The sequence below is a fragment of the Pieris napi genome, chromosome 16 (genome assembly GCF_905475465.1).
Source record: "Pieris napi chromosome 16, ilPieNapi1.2, whole genome shotgun sequence".
In the NCBI taxonomy this organism is placed as follows: Eukaryota; Metazoa; Arthropoda; class Insecta; order Lepidoptera; family Pieridae; genus Pieris; species Pieris napi.
Window position 1 is genome coordinate 9,088,817 of NC_062249.1, and position 8,201 is coordinate 9,097,017.

An 8,201-nucleotide genomic window follows, 5' to 3' on the forward strand; every position below is an offset into this window, starting at 1 on the left:
GTACGACTGGCCTAAGTATTAGCCAGCCAGTTTATAAAATGTTATAACAAACGGCTGAATATCTTTCAGGCCGCTAGTTAAACGGCGCAGTTTAGTAAAAAGGCTACGCTGTTAATTGAACAGCTCATTAAGCTAGTTGGCTGCGACCCAGACAATCAAACAATCAAGGTTTTATAGAAAGTTTAATTTATGTTACTATATATAATATTAGTTAGTATTGTAGGAGAATTACACCATTTCGTGCCTTGACAGTATAATCGTAGTAAACAAGGCGATAGGATTATTAAGTCTGACTCAGTGCATTGTTGCACGTAGAGGGTGCATAATTATATGGGGTTTCCCTACGCTAGTCACTTTGAAATGCCTGCCTTTTGCACCACCTTCCTGGCTTTGTTGTGAACCCGGAAGTTCTTGAAAAGGAAGTGTTGGACGAATAATCAACTTTATTGTATTAATCAATTTATTATATTTTTTAAACATTAATAACACAGACAGAAAAATGTGTGTGTCCTATGTCCTTTTGTGTTTTACTTTAATGTTTTTAAGACGAATTCAATACCTTCAGACTATTTTTCAGCGTAGGAACAAACGAGCACAGATAGTCACCACCGCTCATGGTGCATACTTATGTATACGTCAAGCTGTCCAGGCATCTAGATGGTGCGATCGAAAAACGTGTAATAAATAATAAAAAGGTCTATCTATCATCATCTATCTTTGTGATTTTATTTATTATATATAAAAAAAACCTATTATAATCCAATGTAGGTATTTATCTGTAGGATAACTGTACTAGGTGGTAGGTTAGTGTACATTGCAAAGAGCTATCACTTTGTAAATTGTACTGATGTCAAAGTTGAATGACCTTATGACCCGAAATCGTGTTAATAATCAAGTGAATTGCGCATAATCAGCACATCCATTGGCGCCATTTCATTGACAACTCTAATAATTGTGGAAATGAATGCGTAAAACTCTATTTTCAAACACACATTTCTGTATGTATATAGATTACTTATGTCTCGTAACATAGGTAATAGTTGTTTAAATAGACTAGTTAAGGTTGTGATATAAACATACCTGTGTTCACACGTAGTACCTACCTACAATTCATTCACGTTTTGTAATCTCTTATATTTCTTACAAATGTAAATAAATAAGTAAGGACTCCTAGTTACTACATAATCTGATATATAAAATTCTCGTGTCGCGGTGTTTGTGGTTAAACTCCTGCGAAACGGCTCGACCGATTCTCATGAAATTTTGTGTATTAGGTATGTCTGAGAATCGGACAACATCTATTTTTCATCCTCCTAAATGTTAAGGGTAGTCCACCCCTAAATATGTTTTTTTTTATTTTTAGATATTTCTTTCTGTTTTTTTTTTGATACAGCATTAAAAAATACATACATCCCCTAACTTTCACCCCTCTACGATAAACCCCTATTTTTTTATAATAAATGATATACATGGCAAAACGACGTTTGCCCGGTCAGCTTGTCTAACTATAGATTTTCTTTTCAATTGTATTTCCCTACTAACTTTTTCTACATGCCTCCATCTATGATTGGTAAGTACGCCTACCATACAGATGACAATATACTAATTCAAAATACCGTTTGTTGCTCTAAATATAAATCCTTGTTATCGAATTACGGACCATCTGTTTGTCATACTTTTATTTAATTATACTTAGGGCTAATTTCACCAAACTCAGATAAGTTTTATTCCAAGGAATTAACCCTGGAATAGCAAATTTTACATTTCACCAACTACTTAACCTGAGAATAAAACGTTATTCCAAGGATAAGATTTATACGCCCAATTTTGAACGAATACGGAGATATTCCTTGGTTAAAAATGGCCGCCATGTCATGTCACAACTTTTTCATTTATATTTGTTTTATTAACTACAATTTTATTAAAGTTAAGTCTGTAATATAACATAACAATATACTTAAATCTAATGAGATAACCTATTTTAGGTTGGTTTTCTATTTATTCTTCGATGTTTCATTTGTGCAAAAAGATTTCGTGTTTTGATATTCTCCCGTTTTAATATTTCATTTTTAATTTTTATTTCAACTTCAAATTTTTTTTTTCCTTCCTCTCTCTCCTCAGCAGCAAAATTAATTTGCATTTGTACAGCTTTTATTTTAATTTTATGTAACTCTTCTAAAGTTGAAGAAACCGGTAAAGTAGGTCTGCGTCTGCTGCTCCAATTTTTCTTTTGAGTGAGAGGGGTATTTCCAGCATCCTCTACAGATATTAAAGCACAGTCATCAATATCCATATCCAAGGCAAGAGTCATTATCATGAACGATATTGTTTCTGTTATTTATTTTCTTCTTTCAAATCAAAACCAAAATAAACACTCAGGCAAAACAAAACTTCTATGACCTGACCACAGATTACAAAGTAGGTTCCATGACAGCTTCAAACTGACGTATAATCCAACTAAAGTAAAAAGTTCCATTTAACCTTCATGTTCTTTAAAGAAATTACACATTTAATTTGTTTTCATTATACACTCCTTCGTTCGTTCACTCAATATACACTTCCACAGATAAGCAAAACGGCTATTCCAAAGAATAGCTAATCTGAGACTAGTTTATCGGATGTTTTACATGGTGAAATGTAAAGTGAGTTATCTGGGATTAAATTCAAGCGAATATGTTTATCCTTGGTATAGCTATTCTCGGATAACTACGACATTGGTGAAATCAGCCCTTACAAGGTTTATTCATTCAAATGTCAATCAACTTGTGCCTTTTTGAGATTGTCATATATTTTTTGTTAGTAACTGTACGCTTTTGCTGCTATTCCAGTTAAATACATATATATTATTTACATGTTAATGCCAGCAAATCAAGGCCGGCAACGCACTCGCGCGCCTGCCCATTTGCCCACTGTTCTTTAAAATAAAAGTAAAAACGCAAATTATAATCTAGTACCAATATATTTAAATTAATTTTGTAATCAGACAAAATCCTGATTTTCGCTATTCACAGCATTGTAAATGACAACACCCTTAAAGACCGATCTGGTCGCCAAACTCCAAAAAAGTACATCGTTTATTTCCATTTTTCGTCATCATTTCTTGAAGTGAGGGAGAATGGAAAAAATTTATGGTGGAGTTGAGTAGTTTATGTCCCCATTTTGAAAGATCGATACACGATTTAAATAACGATAGAAAATAATCCAAACATAGCCAATTTTTTACACTTTGAATTTATTTTATTACCAAAATGTATATAGAACATAATTTTGAAACTTATATGCATTAATTGTTTTGTACAATTTTACAAAGTCCGTCTATGTACGTCTATAAAGTCTTTGCTGTTTCAGCGAAATGTAAGGATTTACAACATATACTTAAAATACATACAAATAGTGCACTTTTATTACAGAACACTATGCCTATTGCCTATACATAGGTGAAACAAAATAAAAAGTATCCAAATAGAGTGCGCTGTCAAAAACATAACATGGCGTCGACAGGTTTAAAAATGGAAGACGCGTATTTTTATTTCGACGAAACATTAATTGATTTTAAATTGAAATTAAATTCGTTTTTTCCAAATGACATTAAACAGATGCTATATCGAAATACGTTACTTATGAATATCCAAAAAGGAAATGCGTTTATTTGTGGGTAACTTAAAATCAGTGTTGGCCTAGTGGCTTCAGCGTGCGAATCACATTCCTGAAGTCGTAGGTTCGATCCCCCGCTGTGCACCACCTGTGTGACCTTCTTTCTATTTGCGCATTTACATTCGCTCGAAGGGTGAAGGAAAACATCGTGAAGAAACCTTCTTGCCTTAGACCCAAAAACTCGAATCTGCGCTTGGCACAAGAGGCTGATCACCTACTTGCCTATTAGATAAATCTTCATGAAACAGATATAGAAATCTCAGGCCCAGACCAAAAAGGTTGTAGTTCCACTGATTTATTTAACTTAAAATCATATTTATTTGACATAATATACAAATTTGAAATTAAGACACAGTTATTGCGCCACAGAAAATATTCTAATCGTGGCCCATAGTTATTTACCCAGTAAAATACAGTACAGCCTTGCAATTCTGTAACTCACTTTTCGAACTCTCACAGCGGTTTTCGCAGCGGCGTTCGCGCGCAAATCAGTCGTGAAGCAGTCATGTTAGGATTTGGCATTCTGATAAACAATAAACTACAAGCTCCCTCCGCTTGTCAAGACGTAATGTGAAATTGCTTAACAGAATACTATAAGATTCCAAAAATGAGGTGAGTGACGAAGGGAGCGTTGTTAGGGGAAGTCACGGATTAACAGAATCTCACGGCAGTACCTATTAATAATTTGCAAATGCGTAATCTTGTTTCACGGAATGTTCAATATGCAAATCTTAGTATTAGACTAAACAAAAAGAACACGATGTTCTTACTAAAAATAAAATAATAAACAAATTATTCAAACTCTAGACCATCTGGATAGTGTCCGGGATTACTTAGTCGAAAATTTCAAAGATTCTATATTGAGATCTTAGAAGATAAATTTAAAATTCTTATAACGTAGTTTCCTTATAGTAAGCAGGAATGAACTGATAAAGTGTTTCTAGGTATAGTTGGCAGGAATATCTTAGGACTTTTTCTGCTAAAAGTATTTTATTTTTATTATTTAAAATATAAACACACTTTTATGTTCGGTGTAATTAAAAAAATATTAATATTATAATAATAGTTTCTTACAATTGATAAATGCTAACCTCTAATTCTACATGCTATTCCAAAATACAATAGTTTACGGTTGAAAGATGAATAACGCCTATAAATACAAATTTTGCAAAAAAAACCAGCTGCTTATGTGTCAACGATTTGCATATTCCAACGGATATTCCAGAAGATTGGCTATCTATGGTCTATTACTAAGTTTTGCATATTGGCCAATTTAAAATGCGAACTAGGCTCCGGTGTTACCAGGCCCCGTGTGTCGGTGGCGTCGTGTAATAGTGGGCCGATACAAAATAAGACAGTATTGGCCCATTTAAAAATAGTGTTGCTGTCAGCAACTTAAATCTGTGTTTTGATTTTTGTTCATAACATTCATGATTCGTAACATTCATCAATATAATTTTTTAAATATTTCTCGACACGTCAATCTCATTGAAACATTATACGAGTAAATACCACGAGCAAATTTTCTTTTCTTATTCCCAATATGGTCATATTTCTGAATTCCTTACAATTGACAACATGATCCGTTTCCGACTAAAATCTTTTGCCTTTTGCTGTATTCTAATTTATTACCTTCTTTCATAATCAATATTAAGATTTAATATGTTCATGTCCATATTTTGTTTTTAACTAGCTTATTTTCGTTTCCTTTTTATGTCTTTGTTTATTTTTTGCGTGTAGTTTCCCTACCTCTTACTTGAAACTGGCATAAAGTTAAAACTATTTCCATTAAAAAAACATTATAAATTAGACCGCTTATAGAAAAATGAAATCATTTTGTAGAAGAGTGTTCTATACACACTTTTCTAATTAGATCCCTGATTAAATTATATATGAGCCGTACAGTTTTGCATGATTACCGCTAAGCATCTCTAATGGATAAACAAAGTTAGCTGTACATGTTAATGGTGTTTAGACAAGTCACTTGATGGAGGTTGAAGGCAGACACGAGTGTACAAACACAAAAATAAACTCATTTGATCTTCACTCTTGGTTCTTGAGGTCGGGCTTTGTGTGGGCTTATCTTAATAGACATGCACCGGTATTTTCTGTTATTTTAAATAGTTAAGGCAATTCAATATCAAAATGAACCATGAACGGTGATTGATTCGGATTCCAAAACTAAATTTGTATGAAAATGACAGTTGGTTTCGATAAATTTCCATACACATTTACTTTTCGACTTTCTACATACACTACTGTTAAAGCATCTTGACTAAGTCCCCTGAACTTGTCTATAGGCGCAGAATGCACCCATACCATTTACCTAAACATATTGCTTTACGATCCTTCAAGAGAAGAGACAAATGAATACGACTGTCGAGATTTTTGTTCCAGGGATCCAAGGAAATAATAATCTTATATCAAACAAAACCCACCGAGCGACATATTATATGTTGTGTTTCACAAAAACTAAAAAGTACCAGGCTCTCATGATATGACAGTAGGTTTAAGGGTTCTATTGACACAAAACGTGGACTGTCCAAGACACTTCAACAAGCCATTGACACGCTTAAACCTTAGTGGTAAGGGCGTTTATTGGCTGAATTTTACATTGTGTGGCTTCCATTGTTTTTCTAGCGACGACATAGTAAAGGATGCTCAACGTAGCCTACTTCCGACATACGATTATGCTTCAAAACTGTTTTCATTGCATTATTATTACATTGTACAATGTACACACTATATAAATTGATTTTTATATAATATTTCGCTTGTTTAAATGCCTAATACACCCGTTGACAGTGTAGCGACATCTACATTCAACGGCTACAATCACTGCGATGACGTACAGATACCGGCAAACATCTTGAACATTAAACAAGGGAGTGGGGGAAAGTGCGCAGCGCGGGACACAAAGGTCAACTGATTTACCAATCACGCACTCTCCCGCCGCCCAGTGATACCTAAAAATCGCTTCTGTGCAGCCTAGGACATTCGTTCAAGATGTTTGCCTGTATATGTAGATACTCTTAAAGGTACTATCAAACTTATTCCGGCTAAGGGTATATACAACTCCTCGACCTGGGCCACTGGGGCCTTCAGGCCAGTTAGACTAGTCGAGGATTCTCCCTTTAGGTTGAAGGAACTGTTCACCATCCTTTCTCCACAAAAATAATTTGCATAATCTGTAGTTGTTAATATATTCAAACAATACATAGCGTTTTTAACATGAAATTATTATCCATGATTCCATATATGATATATCTAATCCTTCCATATTCGAGATTGAGGTTACCCCTGTAAGTAACAATACAGGTCTGATGCAGATATCACAACTAGTGCTCTGCTGTTTTTTTCGCTTTAGTTTCGTATGTTATATTATGTTTTACATATAGCATGCAATTGAATTCAATTAATCTGTTTAAGACTGGCCGTAATTTTCTACTTTACTAACGTCTAGATAGGTGGTTACCTATTTTCTGTGCATATCAAAACTAACACGTAAATTGGTTTAAAAATAACTTCTATTCAAAATTATATAATGGAAACAAACTCATCCAAGGAAAATCTCAAACCTCAGCGGGTTTTGTGACCGGTAGTCAAAAGCTTTCAATAGGCTGTTAACCACCCACTGAATTATTAAAAGTCTACAGGGCAAGGCCCTTTAGAGTAGAGAGGAGTGGGTACATAAACATATATGGGAACTAAAAATAAAAATGTTAGAAAAATACTATGACGGGATTTAAAGGTTTAAAGGTATTTAAAGGTTAACAATAATTACAATTTTAGAAAGAAAGATATGGTAAAACAAAAGACGAAATGATGCGCGTTTTGTTGTAATTTTGATTAGTAAATTTAATCTCTAGTCCAATAACAAACACGCGAAACGATTGGTCTTTCGGTTACGGCAATGACAGTTAAAGTAAATAATATAATTGTCTTTGGTTTCACCAATTACGGTGTTTCATAGATTACATGCCACATTATGATTAGGACTTGAATTAAACATATATACAGGTACAATTACAGGGTACAATTTATTCAGATTAGCTGATTAGGCTATTCTTGATATTGTATGATATAGGAGTAATGTATTGAAAATGAAATTAAAGAAAATTTTTAAGCACTATTTTGCGTAATTTGGTACAAATTGCCAAAAATTTTGTTTTTTATCTTTTTCTGGTAAAAGCGGACATGACACTACAGTGATTCACTGCCTTATTTCTGCTAAAATTAATAACGTGTGAAATATCTAAAACAACACGTTTTGTACCATATTTCCCTTAAAATTACGATATTGATAGTCGTTATATTTCGAAATTGCTAGAAAATAGTCAAATTAAATCATTATGCAGGTATTATTTCAGACAGCTGACCTTGAACTTAAAGCAGGTTCAAGTGCGAGGATATGCCAAAACAGAGGGGGCTCTTAAATTGGCTAAACGGCCAATTCGTTGCTCTTCCTCCATTCTTTATGTCAACTTCAATTAAATGATTTACAGTCCTTTGAACATTTAATATCAAGCTAAGACAAAAGCGCAACA